The sequence below is a fragment of the Arachis hypogaea genome, chromosome 4, assembly GCF_003086295.3.
Source record: "Arachis hypogaea cultivar Tifrunner chromosome 4, arahy.Tifrunner.gnm2.J5K5, whole genome shotgun sequence".
Classification (NCBI taxonomy): Eukaryota; Viridiplantae; Streptophyta; class Magnoliopsida; order Fabales; family Fabaceae; genus Arachis; species Arachis hypogaea.
Window position 1 is genome coordinate 53,480,306 of NC_092039.1, and position 18,300 is coordinate 53,498,605.

Consider the following 18,300-nt stretch of genomic DNA (forward strand, 5'->3'; position numbering starts at 1 on the left):
CAAATCTTCTAGAGAAGTGTTGAGTTGTTCCCAATAATTGTTGGGAGGAAAGTGCATCCCTTGAGGCATCTCTGGGATTTCTTGGTGATGAGCTTCTTCATGCGTCCCTTGGGATCCATGAGTGGGCTCTCTTGTTTGCTCCATCATTTTCTTAGTGATGGGCTTATCCTCCTCAATGGGGATGTCTCCTTCTATGATAACTCCAGCTGAATAACATAGATGGCAAATAAGATGAGGAAAAGCTAGCCTTGCCAAGGTAGAGGGCTTTTCGGCTATTTTGTAGAATTCAAGGGAGATGACTTCATGAACTTCTACTTCCTCTCCAATCATGATGCTATGAATCATGATGGCTCGATCCACAGTAACTTTGGATCAGTTGCTAGTGGGGATGATGGAGCGCTGGATGAACTCCAACCATCCTCTAGCCACAAGCTTGAGGTCCAGTCTTCTTAATTGAACCGGCTTGCCTTTGGAGTCTCTTTTTCATTGAGCTCCTTCCACACATATGTCCATAAGGACTTGGTCTAACCTTTGATTAAAGTTGACCCTTCTAGTGTAGGGGCGTGCATTTTCTTGCATTGTAGGCAAGTTGAACGCCAAGCTCACATTTTCTGGACTAAAATATAAGTATTTCCCCCGAACCATTGTAAGATAATTCTTTGGATTCGGGTTCATACTTTGGTCATGGTTCCTAGTGATCCATGCATTGGCATAGAACTCTTAAACCATTAAGATTCCGACTTGTTAAATGGGGTTGGTCAAAACATCCCAACCTCTTCTTTGGATCTCATGTCGGATATCCGGATACTCATTTTTCTTGAGTTTGAAAGGGACCTCGAGGATCACCTTCTTCTTGGCCACAACATCATAGAAGTGGTCTTGATGAGCTTTAGAGATAAATCTCTCCATCTCCCATGACTCAGAGGTGGAAGTTTTTGTCTTCTCTTTCCCTTTTCTAGAGGTTTCTCCGGTCTTAGGTGCCATAGGTGGTTATGGAAAAACAAAAAGCTATGCTTTTACCACACCAAACTTAGAATATTGCTCGCCCTCGAGCAAGAGAAGAAAGAAAAGAAGAAGAGGAAGAGAAAATATGGAGGAGAGAGGGGGGAGGTGTATTTGGCCAAGGTGTAGAAGAGGGGGTTGTGTTGTGTGAAAATGAAGAAGGATGGAGGGGTTTATATAGTGAGGGGAGAGGGAGTAAGTTCGGCTATTTAGGGTGGGTTTGGGTGGGAAAGAAATTTTGAATTTTGAAGGTAGGTGGGGTTTATGGGAAAGAGTGGATGGATGTGAGTGGTGAAGGGGGGTAATTGGAAAGAGAGATTGAGGTGATTGGTGAAGGGTTTTTGGGGAAGAGTGTTTATGGGGAAGAGAGGATGAATGTGAAGAAGAGGGAAGAATATGTTAGGTGAGGATCCTGTGGGGTCCATAGATCTTGAAATGATCCTGTGGGGTCCACAGATCCTGAGGTGTCAAGGATTTACATCCCTGCACTAATTAGGCATGTAAAATGCCTTAGCATACCATTCTGGCATTTAAATGCCGAAGTGGTGCATGTTCTGGGCGTTCAATGCCCATGTGTAGCATATTTCTGGCATTGAACGCCAGTTCCATGCTTGTTACTGGCGTTCAGCGCCAGATCCATGCTCTGTTCTGGCGTTGAACGCCAGCTAGATGCATCTTACTGGCATTTAAATGCCAGTAAGTCCTTCCTCCAGGGTGTGATTTTTTCTCTGCTGTTTTTGATTCTGTTTTTAATTTTAATAACTTTTTCATGACTCCTCATGATCATGAACCTACTAAAACACAAAATAACAATAAAATAAAATAAAATTAGATAAATAAAAATTGGGTTGCCTCCCAACAAGCGCTTCTTTAATGTCAATAGCTTGACAGTGGGCTCTCATGGAGCCTTAGAGAAGTTCAGAGCATGATGAAGGTTTCCCAACACCAAACTTAGAGTTTGAATGTGGGATCTTCTCAACACCAAACTTAGAGTTTGGTGGTGGCCTCCCAACACCAAACTTAGAGTTTGATTGTGGGGGCTCTTTTTGACTCTGTACTGAGAGAAGTTCTGCATGCTTACTCTCTTTTGTTATAGAGGGATGGCCGTGTGCCTTAAACACAAGGTAGTCCCCATTCAATTGAAGGACTAATTCTCCTCTGTTAACATCAATCACAGCACCTGCTGTGGCTAGGAAAGGTCTTCCAAGGATGATGCATTCATCCTCTTCCTTCCTAGTGTCTAAGATTATGAAATCAGCAGGGATGTAAAGGCCTTCAACCTTTACTAACACGTCCTCTACTAATCCATAAGCCTGTCTTACTGACTTGTCTGCCAATTGTAATGAGAATAAGGCAGGCTGTACCTCAATGATCCCCGGCTTCTCCATTACAGAGAGTGACATAAGATTTATGCCTGACCCTAGGTCACACAGAGCCTTGTTAAAGGTCATGGTGCCTATGGTACAGGGTATTAAGAATTTTCCAGGATCTTGTGTCTTTTGAAGTAGAGTTTGCTGAACCCATGTATCAAGTTTACTAATGAGCAAGGGAGGTTCACCTTCCCAAGTCTCATTACCAAATAACTTGGCATTCAGCTTCATGATGGCTCCTAGATATTGAGCAACTTGCTCTCCAGTCACATCTTCATCATCTTCTGAGGAAGAATAGTCTTCAGAGCTCATGAATGGCAGAAGGAGATTTAGTGGAATCTCTATGGTCTCTATATGAGCCTCAGATTCCTTTAGGTCCTTAATAGGGAACTCCTTCTTGCTTGAGAGACGTCCCAGGAGGTCTTCCTCACTAGGAATTTCGTCCTTCTCCTCCCTTGTGCATTCAGCCATATTGATTACATCAATGGCCTTGCACTCTCCTTTTGGATTCTCTTCTGTATTGCTTGGGAGAATACTGGGAGGAGTTTCAATGACTTTCTTACTTAGCTGGCCCACTTGTGCCTCCAAATTTCTGAGGGAGGACCTTGTTTAACTCATGAAACTTAAAGTGGCCTTAGACAGATCAGAGACTAAATTTGCTAAATTAGAGGGGCTCTGCTCAGAATTCTCTGTCTGTTGCTGAGAAGATGATACAAAAGGCTTGTTATTGCTTAGCCTTTTCTTCCACCATTTTTAAAGCCTTGTTGATGCTTTTGTTGATCTTTCCATGAGAAATTTGGATGATTTCTCCATGATGAATTATAGGTGTTTCCATAAGGTTCACCCATGTAATTTACCTCTACTATTGCAGGGTTCTCAGGATCATAAGCTTCTTCAGAAGCTGCTTCTTTAGTACTGTTGGATGCATTTTGCCATCCATTCATACTTTGAGAAATCATGTTGACTTGCTGAGTCAACACTTTGTTCTGAGCCAATATGGCATTCAGAGCATCAATTTCAAGAACTCCCTTGCTCTGAGGCGTCCCATTATTCACAGAATTCCTCTCAGAAGTGTACATGAATTGGTTATTTGCAACCATGTCAATAAGTTCTTGAGCTTCTGCAGGCATTTTCTTTAAGTGAATGGATCCACCTGCAGAATGGTCCAATGACATCTTGGAAAACTCAGATGGACCATAATAGAATATATCTAATATGGTCCATTCTGAAAACATGTCAGAAGGACAATTTTTGGTAATCTGCTTGTATCTTTCCCAAGCTTCATAGAGGGATTCACCATCTTTTTGCTTGAAGGTCTGAACATCCACTCTAAGCTTGCTCAACTTTTGAGGAGGAAAGAATTTATCCAAGAAGGCAGTGACCAGCTTATCCTAGGAGTCCAAGCTATCTTTAGGTTGTGAGTCCAACCATGTTCTAGCTCTGTCTCTTACAGCAAAGGGGAAAAGCATGAGCCTGTAGACTTCAGGATCTACTCCATTCGTCTTTATAAGCTCACAAATCTGCAAGAACTCAGTTAAAAACTGGTAAGGATCTTCAGATGGAAGTCCATAAAACTTGCAGTTCTGCTGAATTTGAGCAACTAGTTGAGGTTTCAACTCAAAATTGTTTGCTCCAATGGCAGGAATTGAGATGCTTCTTCCATCAAATTTGGAAGTTGGTTTAGTGAAATCACCAAGCATCCTCCTTGCATTATTGTTGTTGGGTTCGGCTGCCATCTCCTTTTCTTGTTCGAAAATTTCAGAAAGGTTGCCTCTGGATTGTTGTAATTTAGCTTCTCTTAGTTTCCTCTTCAGAGTCCTTTCAGGTTCAGGATCAGCTTCAATAAGAGTGCCTTTTTCTTTGTTCCTGCTCATATGAGAGAGAAGAGAAAAAGAAAAGGAAGAAGAATCCTCTATGTCACAATAAAGAGGATCCTTATTATTAGTAGAAGAAGAAAGGAATAAGAGTGGAGAATCCAAACACAAGGGTGAGGATAGAGGCAGTGATTGGAGATGAAGAGAGGTGAAGAAGTGTTAGTAAATAAATAAATAAATAGAAGAAGAGAATAGAGAGAGAATTTGAAAATAATTTTGAAAAAGTAGTTAATGATTTTTGAAAATTAAAGATGAAATAGAATTAAAATTAAAATTTTAAAATAATTAGTTAATTAATTAAAAAGATAAGAAACAAACAAAATGTCAAATAGTTAGTTGAAAAAGATATTAAAATCAAATTTGAAAAGATAAGAAGATAAGAAGTTTAGATAAGATATTTTGAAATCAAATTTTTGAAAAAGATAAAATTTTGAAAAAGATATGATAAAAGATAAGATAAAAAGATATGATAAAAAGATAAGATTTTTAAGAAAAAGATATTTTGAAAAAGATTTAATTTTTAAAATTAAAATTGATTACTTGACTAACAAGAAACTAAAAGATAAGATTCTAGAGTTTAAAGATTGAACCTTTCTTAACAAGAAAGTAACAAACTTCAAATTTTTTAATCAATTACATTAATTGTTAGTGTAATTTCGAAATTTTGAAATAAAATTAAGAAAAAGACTTTTGAAAAAATATTTTGAAATTTTCAAAATCAATAAGATAAAAATGAAAAAGTTTTGAAAAGATAAGATTTTTAAAATTGAAAATTTGACTTGACTTGTAAGAAACAACTAATTTTTAAAATTTTTTGACCAAGTCAACCCAAAATTTCGAAAATTTGGAGAGAAATAAGGAAAATATTTTTTTTTATTTTTGAATTTTTGATGATGAGAGAGAAAAACATAAAAATGACTCACAACATGAAAATTATGAATCAAAACTCATGATGCATGCAAGAACACTATGAATGTCAAGATGAACACCAAGAACACTTTGAAGATCATGATGAACATCAAGAACATAATTTTGAAAAATTTTTTATGCAAAGAAAACATGCAAGACACCAAACTTAGAAATATTTAATGCATGGACTCTAACAAACGAAAAATGCATATGAGAAATAACAAACAACACAAAACAAGAAAACATCAAGATCAAACAAGAAGACTTGTCAAGAACAACTTGAAGATCATGAAGAACACCATGAAAAATGCAAGAAAAATTTTTAAAGCATGCAATTGACACCAAACTTAAAAGTTGACTCAAGACTCAAACAATAAACACAAAATATTTTTTATTTTTATGATTTTATGATTTTTTTGTATTTTTATTATTTTTTTCGAAAATATTCTTTAGAAAAATGAAAATAAAGAAAAAATTTTTTGAAAATTTTTTTCAAAACTTTTTGAAAAGAAAATTACCTAATCTAAGCAACAAGACGAACTGTTAGTTGTCCATACTCGAACAATCCCCGGCAACGGCGCCAAAAACTTGGTGCACGGAATTGTGATCATCAACTATGGCTCCAATAATTTGGTAGCTCTCACACGTGAATTACACTTAGTCACAACTAACCAGCAAGTGCACTGGGTCGTCCAAGTAATACCTTACGTGAGTAAAGGTCGATCCCACGGAGATTGTTGGTATGAAGCAAGCTATGGTCATCTTGTAAATCCCAGTCAGGTGGATTTAACTAATTTAAGAGATTATTGGTTTAAATAAAAATAATAAAATAAACAGAAAATAAAGATAGAGTTACTCATGTAATTCAATGGTGGGAATTTCAGATAGGTGTATGGAGATGCTTGTCCCTGTTGAATCTCTGCTTTCCTACTGCTTTCATCCAATCCTTCTTAATCCTTTCCATGGCAAGCTATATGTAGGGCATCACCGTTGTCAATGGCAACATCCCATCCTCTCAGTGAAAATGGTCCAAATGCTCTATCACAGCACGGCTAATCATCTGTCGGTTCTCAATCAGGTTGGAATAGAATCCAGTGATTCTTTTGCGTCTGTCACTAATGCCCAGCCTTCAGGAGTTTGAAGCTCGTCACAGTCGTTCAATCCCGGAAACCTACTCGGAATACCACAGACAAGGTTAGACTTTCCGGATTCCCATGAATGCCGCCATCAATTCTAGCTTATACCACGAAGATTCTGATTAAGGAATCCAAGAGATATGCGCCCGGCCTAATGTAGAACGGAAGTGGTTGTCAGTCACGCACTTTCATAGGTGAGAATGATGATGAGTGTCACGGATTATCACATTCATCAATTTGAAGTGCAACAAATATCTTAGAATAGGAATAAGTCGAATTGGATAGAAAATAATAGTAATTGCATTAAAACTTGAGGTACAGCAGAGCTCCACACCCTTAATCTATGGTGTGTAGAAACTCCACCATTGAAAATACATAAGTGAAAGGTCCAGGCATGGCCGAGAGGCCAGCCCCCAAGATCTCAGAACTAAACGTCCAGAGATTGAATAATACAATCAAAGGTGTCTAATAGACTAGTAAAAAGTTCTATTTATACTAAACTAGCTACTAGGGTTTACAAAGGTAAGTAATTGATGCATAAATCCACTTCTAGGGCCCACTTGGTGTATGTTTGGGCTGAGCTTGATCTATCCATGAGCTGAGGCTTCTTTTGGAGTTGAACGCCAAGTTGTAACGTATTTTGGGCGTTCAACTCCGGTTCGTGACGTGTTTCTGGCGTTTGACTCGAGACAGCAACATGGAACTGGCGTTGAGCGCCAGTTTACATCATCTAATCACGAATAAAGTATGGACTATTAAATATTGATGGAAATCTCTGGATGTCTACTTTCCAACGCCATTGAGAGCGTGCCATTTGGAGTTCTGTAGCTCCAGAAAATCCATTTCGAGTGCAAGGCGGTCAGATTCCAACAGCATCAGCAGTCCTTTGTCAGCCTTCTTATCAGAGTTTTACTCAGGTCCCTCAATTTCAGCCAGAAAATACCTGAAATCACAGAAATACACACAAACTCATAGTAAAGTCCAGAAATGTGAATTTAGCATAAAAACTAATGAAAACTTCCTTAAAATTAACTAGAACCTATTAAAAACTACCTAAAAACAATGCTAAAAAACGCATAAATTATCCGCTCATATGGCCTCCCAACAACAAACTTAGAGCTTGATTGTGGGGGCTTTGTTTGACTCTGTACTGAGAGAAGCTTTTCATGCTTCCTCTCCATGTATACAGAAGAACACCATTGAGTCTTAAATACAAGGTCGTCCCCATTCAATTGAAGGACTAATTCTCCTCTGTTAACATCTATCACAGCTCCTGCTGTGGCTAGGAAAGGTCTTCCAAGGATGATGCATTCATCCTCCTCCTTCCCAGTGTCTAAGATTATGAAATCAGCAGGGATGTAAAGGCCTTCAACCTTTACTAACACGTCCTCTACCAATCCATAAGCTTGTCTTACTGACTTGTTTGCCAATTGTAATAAGAATATGGCAGGTTGTACCTCAATGATCCCCAACTTCTCCATTACAGAGAGTGGCATAAGATTTATGCCTGACCCTAGGTCACACAGAGCCTTTTCAAAGGTCATAGTGCCTGTGGTACAGGGTATTAAGAATCTATCAGGATCTTGCTTCTTTTGAGGTAGAGTTTGTTGAACCCATTTATCTAGTTCACTAATGAGCAAGGGAGGTTCACCTTCCCAAGTCTCATTACCAAACAACTTGGGATTTAGCTTCATGACGGCCCCTAGATATTGAGCAACTTGCTCTCAAGTTACATCTTCTTCCTCTTCAGAGGAAGAATAGTCTTCAGAGCTCACGAATGGTAGAAGGAGGTTTAATGGGATCTCTATGGTCTCTATATGAGCCTCAGATTCCCTTGGGTCCTCAATAGGAAACTCCTTCTTGCTTGAGAGACGTCCCTTGAGGACTTCCTCATTGGGATTCACGTCCTCTCCTTCCTCTCTAGGTTCGGCCATGTTGATTATGTCAATGGCCTTGTACTCTCTTTTTGGATTCTCTTCAGTATTGCTTGGGAGAGTACTAGGAGGAGTTTCAGTGACTTTCTTACTCAGCTGGCCCACTTGTGCCTCCAAATTTCTGATGGAGGACCTTTTTTCACTCATGAAACTTAAAGTGGCCTTAGACAAATCAGAGACTATGTTTGCTAAGTTAGAGGTGCTCTGCTCAGTATTCTCTGTCTGTTACTGAGAAGATGATGGAAAAGGCTTGCCATTGCTAAACCTGTTTCTTCCACCATTATTAAAGCCTTGTTGAGACTTTTGTTGATCCTTCCACAAGAAATTTAGATGATTTCTCCATGAAAAATTATAGATGTTTCCATAAGGTTCACCCATGTAATTTACCTCTGCAATTGTAGGCAGGATCATAAGTTTCTTCTTCAGAAGATGCCTCTTTAGTACTGTTGGATGCATTTTGGCATCCATTCAGACTTTGAGAAATCATGTTGACTTGCTGAGTCAACATTTTGTTCTGAGCCAATATGGCATTTAGAGCATCAATTTCAAGAACTCCCTTCCTCTGCATCATCCCATTATTCACGGAATTCCTCTCAGAAGTGTACATGAATTGGTTATTTGCAACCATTTCAATAAGTTCTTAAGCTTCTGCAGGCGTTTTCTTTAGGTGAATGGATCCACCTGCAGAGTGGTCCGGTGACATCTTAGAGAACTCAGATAGACCATAATAGAATATATCTATCATGGTCCATTCTGAAAACATGTCAGAAGGACACTTTTTGGTCATCTGCTTGTATCTTTCCCAAACTTCAAAGAGGGATTCACCATCTTTTTGCTTGAAGGTCTGAACATCCACTCTAAGTTTGCTCAGCTTTTGAGGAGGAAAGAACTTAACCAAGAAGGCCGTGACCAGCTTATCCCAAGAGTCCAGGCTATCCTTAGGTTGTGAGTCCAACCATGCTCTAGCTCTGTCTCTTACAGCAAAAGGGAAAAGCATGAGCCTATAGACTTCAGGATCTACTCCATTAGTCTTAACAGTCTCACAGATCTGCAAGAACTCAGTTAAAAACTTGTTGGGATCTTCTGATGAAAGTCCATGAAACTTGCAGTTTTGTTGCATTAGAGCAACTAGTTGAGGTTTCAGCTCAAAATTGTTTGCTCCAATGGCAGGGATTGAGATGCTTCTTCCATCAAACTTGGAAGTAGGTGTAGTATAATCACCAAGCATCCTTCTTGCATTATTGTTATTGGGTTCGGCTGCCATCTCCTTTTCTTGTTCGAAAATTTCAGTAAGGTTGTCTCTGGATTGTTGTAATTTAGCTTCTCTTAGTTTCCTCTTTAGAGTCCTTTCAGGTTCCAGATCAGCTTCAACAAGAATGCCTTTTTCCTTGTTCCTGCTCATATGAAAGAGAGGAGAACATAAAAAGAAGAGGAATCCTCTATGTCACAGTATAGAGATTCCTTTATGTTAGTAGAAGAAGAAAGGGAATAAGAGTGAAGAAGAATGAATAATCCAAACACAAGGGTGAGGATAGGGGCAGAGATTGGAGATGAAGAGAAGTGTTAGTAAATGAATAAATAAATAGAATAAGATGAGAGAGAGAAGTTTTCGAAAACAATTTTTGAAGAGGAGTTAATGATTTTCGAAAATTAAAGGGGAATTAAAATTAAAATTAAAATTTGAAATAATTAATTAATTAAAAAGAATTTTTGAAAAAGAGGGAGGTATTTTCGAAAATTATAGATAGAAAAGTTGTTAGGTGGTTTTGAAAAAAAAAAGATAAGAAATAAATTAGAAATCAAATAGTTAGTTGAAAAAGATTTGAAAGTCAATTTCAAAAGATAAGAAGTTAAGAAGTTAGAAAAGATATTTTAAAATCAAATTTTTGAAAAAGATAAAATTTTGAAAAAGATATGATATAAAAGATATGATAAAAAGATATGATTAAAAAGATTTAATTTTTAAAATTTAAAATTGATTACTTGACTAACAAGAAACTAAAAGATAAGATTCTAGAATTTAAAGATTGAACATTTCTTAACAAAAAAGTAACAAACTTCAAATTTTTGAATCAATCATATTAATTGTTAGCATAATTTTCGAAAATAAAGATAAAATTAAGAAAAATATTTTTTTAAAAAGAAATTTTCGAAAATGAGTAAGAAAAATGAAAAAGATTTCATTTTTTTGAAAAAGTTTTAAAAAAAGATAAGATTTTTAAAATTTGAAAATTTGACTTGAGTTACAAGAAACAACTAATTTTAAAAATTTTTGACTAAGTCAACCCAAACTTTCGAAATTTTGAGAGAAATAAGGAAAAGATATATTTTTTATTTTTTTGAATTTTTAATGATGACAGATAAAAACACAATTATGACCCAAAACATGAAAATTTTGGATCAAAACCAATGATGCATGCTATAACACTATGAATGTCAAGATGAACACCAAGAACACTTTGAAGATCATGATGAACATCAAGAACATATTTTTGAAAAATTTTGATGCAAAGAAAACATGCAAGCCACCAAACTTAGAAATCTTTAATGCTTAGACACTATGAATGCAAAAATGCACATGAAAAACAACAAGAGACACAAAACAAGAACATTTAGAGATCAAACAAGAAGACTTACCAAGAATAACTTGAAGATCATGAAGAACACTATGAATGCATGAATTTTCGTAAAATACAAGAATAAGATGAATATGCAATTGACACCAAACTTAAAAATTGACTCAAGACTCAAACAAGAAACACAAAATTTTATTTTTATTTTTATGTTTTTATGATTTTTTTGGATTTTTGTATATATTTTTCGAAAAGCATATAGGAAAAAGAAAATAAGAAATTCAAAATTTTTAAGAAGAATTCCAGGAATCTTTCAATGTTAGCCTAAAGCTCCAATCCAAGGGTTGGACATGGCTTAATAGCCAGCCAGCTTTAGGATGGCATTACATGCATTGAGGTGATTAGTTGAAGTCTCATTCCAAAAGGATTTGGATATGGCTTTACAGCCAGCTATAATTCAAGATACTTCATGAAACTCTAGAATCCATTCTTAAAAATTCTGAAGCCATAGAATAATTTATTTTTAATTAAAATATTTTTTTCAAAAATAGGGATAAATTTTTTTAAAATTTTTTTTGAAAATAAAACAAAAAGAAAATTACCTAATCTGAGCAACAAGATGAACTGTCAGTTATCCAAACTCGAACAATCCCCGGCAACGGTGCCAAAAACATGGTGCACGAAATTGTGATCTCTAATAATGGCATTCAACTTGGTATGCGTGTTTATAACTTAGCACTATCTTCACAACCTCGCACAACTAACCAGCAAGTGCACTGGGTCATCCAAGTAATAAACCTTACGTGAGTAAGGGTTGATCCCACGGAGATTGTTGGTTTGAAGCAAGCTATGGTCATCTTGTAAATCTCAGTCAGGCGGATAATAAATGGTTATGGAGTTTTCGAATAATAATAATAAATAAACAGAAAATAAAGATAGAAATACTTATGTAGATCATCGATGGGAATTTCAGATAGGCGTATGAAGATGCTGTGCTCCTTCTGAATCTCTGCTTTCCTACTGCCTTCATCCAATCCTTCTTACTCCTTTCCATGGCAAGCTGTATGTAGGGCATCACCGTTGTCAATGGCTACATCCCATCCTCTCAGTGAAAAAGGTCCAAATGCTCTGTCATGGCATGGCTAATCATCTGTCGGTTCTCGATCATGTCGGAATAGAATCCCTTGATTCTTTTGCGTTTGTCATCACGGCCAACAATTGCGAGTTTGAAGCTCGTCACACTCATTCAATCCCGGAATCCTACTCGGAATACCACAGACAAGGTTTAGACTTTCCGGATTCTCATGAATGCCGCCATCAATTCTAGCTTATACCACGAAGACTCTGATCTCACGGAATGGAAGGCTCAGTTGTCAGGCGAGGGCAACCATGCGTCGTGCATCAGGAATCCAAGAGATACACACTCTAGCTTTCGCTTGTAGAACGGAAGTGGTTGTCAGGCACGCGTTCATAGAGATGGATGACGATGAGTGTCACAGATCATCACATCCATCAGGTTGAAGTACGAGTAGTATCTTAGAACAGAAATAAGATTGAATTTGAATAAAAGATAATAGTAATTGCATTAAAACTCGAGGTACAACAGAGCTCCACACCCTTAATCTATGGTGGGTAGAAACACCACCGTTGAAAATACATAAGTGATGAAGGTTCAGGCATGGCCGAATGGCCAGCCCCCAAAACATGATCACAGGATCAAAAAATACAATCCAGGATCCAGGATGCCTAATACAATAATAAAATGTCCTATTTATACTAGACTAGCTACTAGGGTTTACAGAAGTAAGTAATTGTTGCAGAAATCCACTTCTGGGGCCCACTTGGTGTGTGCTTGGGCTGAGCTTGAGCTTTACACGTGCAGAGGCTTCTTTTGGAGTTGAATGCCAAGTTGTAACGTGTTTTTTGGCATTCAACTCTGGTTTGTGACGTGTTTCTGGCGTTTGACTCCAGAATGCAGCATGGAACTGGCGTTGAGCGCCAGTTTACATCATCTAATCACGAATAAAGTATGGACTATTATATATTGCTGGAAAGCTCTGGATGTCTACTTTCCAACGCCGTTGAGGGCACGCCATTTGGAGTTTTGTAGCTCTAGAAAAGTTATTTCTAGTGCAGGGAGGTCAGAATCCAACAGCATCAGCAGTCCTTTGTTAGCCTTCTATCAGAGTTTTGCTCAGGTCCCTCAATTTCAGCCAGAAATTACCTGAAATCACAGAAAAGCACACAAACTCATAGTAAAGTCCAGAAATGTGAATTTAGCATAAAAACTAATGAAAAAATCCCTAAAAATAGCTAGATTATACTAAAAACTATCTAAAAACAATGCCAAAAAGTGTATAAATTATCCGCTCATCACAACACCAAACTTAAATTGTTACTTGTCCCCAAGCAACTAAAAATCAATTAGGATAAAAAGAAGATAATATACTATAATTCCAGAATATCAATGAATATTAGTCCTAATTAGATGAGCGGGACTTGTAGCTTTTTGCCTCTGAACAGTTTTGGCATCTCACTTTTTCCTTTGAAGTTTAGAATGATTGGCATATATAGGAACTTAGAATTTCAGATAGTGTTATTGATTCTCCTAGTTAAGTATGTTGATTCTTGAACACAGCTACTTTTATGAGTCTTAGTCGTGGCCATAAGCACTTTGTTTTCTAGTATTACCACCAGATACATAAATACCACAGACACATAGCTGGGTGAACCTTTTCAGATTGTGACTCAGCTTTGCTAAAGTCCCCAGTTAGAGGTGTCCAAAGTTCTTAAGCACACTCTTTTTACTTTGGATCATGACTTTAACCACTCAGTCTCAAGCTTTTCACTTGGACCTGCATGCCACAAGCACATGGTTAGGGACAGCTTGATTTAGCCGCTTAGGCCTGGATTTTATTTCCTTGGGCCCTCCTATCCATTGATGCTCAAAGCCTTGGATCCCTTTTACCCTTGCCTTTTGGTTTTAAGGGCTATTGGCTTTTTCTGTTTGCTTTTTCTTTTTCTTTCTAATTTTTTTCGCCATTTTTTTCGCAAGCTTTTGCTTTTTCATTGCTTTTTCTTGCTTCAAGAATCAATTTTCATGATTTTTCAGATTGTGAATAACATTCTCTTTGTTCATCATTCTTTCAAGAGCCAACGATTTTAACATTCATAAACAACAAGATCAAAATTATGCACTGTTCAAGCATTCATTCAAAAAACAAAAAGTATTGTCACCGCATCAATATAATTAAACTAAATTCAAGGATAATTTCGAAATTCATGTACTTCTTATTCTTTTGAATTAGAAACATTTTTCATTTAAGAGAGGTGAAGGATTTATGGAATTATTCATAGCCTTAAGACATAGTTACTGGTGCACGAAATTGCAATCACACTTTTGCAACCCCGCACAACTAACCAGCAAGTGCACTGGGTCGTCCAAGTAATACCTTACGTGAGTAAGGGTCGATCCCACGGAGATTGTCGGCTTGAAGCAAGCTATGGTTATCTTGTAAATCTTAGTCAGGATATCAGAAATTATCAAGATTGATTGTGAAAAGTAAAAGAACATGAAATAAGTACTTGTTTTGCAGTGATAGAGAATAGGTTGAGGTTTTGGAGATGCTACATCTTTTGAATCTCTGCATTCCTACTGTCTTCTTCTTCAAACACGCAAGGCTCCTTCCATGGCAAGCTGTATGTAGGGTTTCACCGTTGTCAATGGCTACCTCCCATCCTCTCAGTGGAAATGTTCAACGCACCCTGTCACGGCACGGCTGTCCATCTGTCGGTTCTCAATCAGGCCGGAATAGAATCCAATGATTCTTTTGCGTCTGTCACTAACGCCCCGCCTTCAGGAATTTGAAGCTCGTCACAGTCATTCAATCATTGAATCCTACTCAGAATACCACAGACAAGCTTTAGACCTTCCGGATTCTCTTAAATGCCGCCATCAGTTCTAGCTTATACCACGAAGATTCTGATTAAAGAATCCAAGAGATATCTACTTAATCTAAGGTAGAATGGAGGTGGTTGTCAGGCACACATTCATAGTTGAGAATGATGCTGATTGTCACAGATCATCACATTCATCCGGTTTAAGAACAAGTAATATCTTAGAATGGAAGCAAGCATGATTGAATGAAAAACAGTAGTAATTGCATTAATCCATCAAGACACAGCAGAGCTCCTCACCCCCAACCATGGGGTTTAGAGACTCATGCTGTAGAAGATACAATGAGAAACGTGTAAAGTGTCATGAGGTCCAGAAACAATGTCAAAAGATCCTATTAATAGTAAGCTAGTAACCTAGGGTATACAGAAATGAGTAAATGACGTAAAAATCTACTTCTGGGTCCACTTAGTGTGTGCTTGGGCTGAGCAATGAAGCATTTTCGTGTAGAGACCTTTTCTGGAGTTAAACGCCAGCTTTTATGCCAGTTTGGGCGTTTAACTCCAAGTTTTATGCCAGTTCCAGCGTTAAACGCTGGAAATTCTGAGGCTGAATTGCCACGCCGGTTTGGGCCATCAAATTTTGGGCAAAGTATGGACTATTATAAATTGCTGGAAAGCCCAGGATGTCTACTTTCCAACGCCGTTGAGAGCGCGCCAATTGGGCTTTTGTAGCTCCAGAAAATCTACTTCGAGTGCAGGGAGGTCAGAATCCAACAACATCTGCATTCCATTTCAGTCTCTGAATCAGATTTTTGCTCAGGACCCTCAATTTCAGCCAGAAAATACCTGTAATCACAGAAAAACACACAAACTCATAGTAACGTCCAGAAAAGTGAATTTTAACTAAAAACTAATAAAAATATACTAAAAATTAACTAGATCATACCAAAAACATACTAAAAACAATGCCAAAAAGCGTATAAATTATCCGCTCATCACAACACCAAACTTAAATTGTTGCTTGTCCCCAAGCAACTGAAAATCAAAATAGGATAAAAAAGAAGAGAATATACTATAGACTCCAAAATATCAAGGAAACTTAGGTCCAATTAGATGAGCGGGACTAGTAGCTTTTTGCCTCCGAACAGTTTTGGCATCTCACTCTATCCTTTGAAGTTCAGAATGATTAGCATCTATAGGAACTCAGAACTCAGATAGTGTTATTGATTCTCCTAGTTAAGTATAATGATTCTTGAACATAGCTAGTGTATGAGTCTTGGCTGTGGCCCAAAGCACTCTGTTTTCCAGTATTACCACCGGATACATACATGCCACAGACACATAATTGGGTGAACCTTTTCAGATTGTGACCCAGCTTTGCTAGAGTCCCCAATTAGAGGTGTCCAGGGTTCTTAAGCACACTCTTTTTGCCTTGGATCACAACTTTATTTCTTTCTTTTTCTTTCTCTTTCTTTCTTTTTCGAAATTTTTTTTTTGTATCCACTGCTTTTTCTTGCTTCAAGAATCAATTAGATGATTTTTTAGATCCTCAATAACAGTTCTCTTTTTCCTCATTCTTTCAAGAGCCAACAATTTTTAACATTCTCAAAACAACAAATTCAAGAGACATATGCATTGTTCAAGCATTCATTCGGAAAACAAAAATTATTGTCACCACATCAAACTAATTCAACTAGTTTCACGGATAAATTTCGAAATCCTGTACTTCTTGTTCTTTTGTGATTAAAGCATTTTTCATTTTAAGAGAGGTGATGGATTCATAGGACATTCATAGCTTTAAGACATGAATTTTAAATTCTATTAATTATGAATTAAAAACAAGACTCAAAAATAGATATAAGATTAGACTAGAAAATAAAAATAGAAAACAAAAATTTAAATAGGCTCCTAATGATAGAGGTTTTCACAGAGTTAGGACTCAACAACCTTGATTTTGAGAAGTGGATGCTCCCTCAACTTGAGATGAAAGCTTTTGGCGTTTCAACTCTTGGAGTTCACGCCCCTGCTTCTCTTGTTCCTTCAGCAATTTGCAGAGCATGCAGTTCTGATTCTGCTGGTCTTCCTTCAGTTGCTCCATAGTTTCTTGCAACTTGGTGATAGATGCTTCTAGGCTGGTCCAGTAGTCAATTTTAGGGAATTCAGGGAGGAACTCCTGCGCCCTCCTTTTGATAGAGTTGTCTTGCATTTGTCCTTCCATTGACTTCTTGGTGATTGGATGTTCAATGGGTATGAATTCATCTACTCCCATCTTTACCCCAGCCTCTTTACAGAGCAAGGAGATCAAGCTTGGGTAAGCCAATTTGGCTTCAGTGGAATTTTTATTTGCAATTGTGTAGATCTCACAAGCAATTACATGATGAACCTCCACTTCTTTTCCAAGCATAATGCAATGAATCATCACTGCTCTCTTGATAGTGACCTCAGAACGGTTGCTAGTGGGCAATATGGAACGCCCAATAAAGTCTAGCCAACCTCTTGCAATTGGTTTGAGGTCTCTCCTCTTGAGTTGGTTTGGGACACCATTAGGATTGGTTATCCACTTAGTTCCAGGGAGGCATATGTCCTCTAGAACTTGATCCAACCCTTTATTTGCTCTCACCATTCTCCTATTAAAGGATTCAGGATCATCTTGCAGTTGAGGCAATTTGAAGATTTCTCTTATTTTGTCCAGATGGAAGTACATAACTTTCCCTCTGACCATGGTTCTGTAGGTATGGTAAGCAGTTCCAGTCATTCTCTGCTTATCTGTTAGCCACAGATTTGAGTAGAATTCCTGAACCATATTCCTTCCAACCTTTATCTCAGGATTGGTTAGAACTTCCCATCCTCTGTTTCGAATTTGCTCTTGGATCCCCGGATATTCATCTTCTTTCAGATCAAATTTAACTTCCGGGATCACTGACCTAAGACCCATTATTTTGTGATAATGGTCTTCATGTTCTTTGGTTAAGAACTTCTCTTGATTCCAAAGATTCTTTGGATTATTCTCTTTCTTTCCTCTTAAATTGGTTTGTTTTCCCTTAGGAGCCATGATCTTGATGAATCTTGGCTTAGTGATCACGGAAAAGCACACCAAACTTAGAGGTTTGCTTGTCCTCAAGCAAAAGAAAGGAAAGAAGAGAGAGAAGAGAAGAGCAAATTCGAATGGTGTGGGGGAATTAGGGGGCCAAACGTGTATTTATAAGGGGGGGAAGGAGATTTCGAAAAAATTGAAGGGAGATTTGAGAAGATATGGAGAGAATTTGAGAGAAGAGTGAGTTTTTGAGTAAGATATGGGATTGATTTGAGAGGGATTTGAAGAATGATTTTGATTTTTGAAGATTTGAAGGTGAATGATGAAAGGTTAAGATGTATTTATGTAGAAAAGTATGGGCAAGAAAAGGAAAATTAAAAAAAAATTTGATTGAAAATCAAAATCGTGGTCCCCCCACCTTTCTGGCGTTAAACGCCCAGAATGGCACCCATTCTGGCGTTTAACGCCCATTTGTTGCCCCTTTTGGGTGTTTAACGCCCAGCCAGGTACCCTGGCTGGCGTTAAACGCCAGAATTCCTTTATCACTGGGCGTTTTTCTAAAACGCCCAGG

The 18,300-nt window shown here is 37.7% G+C and overlaps 1 non-coding gene across 1 annotated transcript; it reads left to right on the forward strand.

Annotated features, from left to right (window-relative positions):
* Positions 1 to 3,605: 3,605 nt before the first annotated feature.
* LOC112799508 (small nucleolar RNA R71) lies at positions 3,606 to 3,709 on the forward strand. Its single transcript, XR_003201084.1, has one exon. It is a non-coding gene; the product is annotated as a small nucleolar RNA R71 (small nucleolar RNA).
* The last annotated feature ends 14,591 nt before the right edge of the window (positions 3,710 to 18,300 follow it).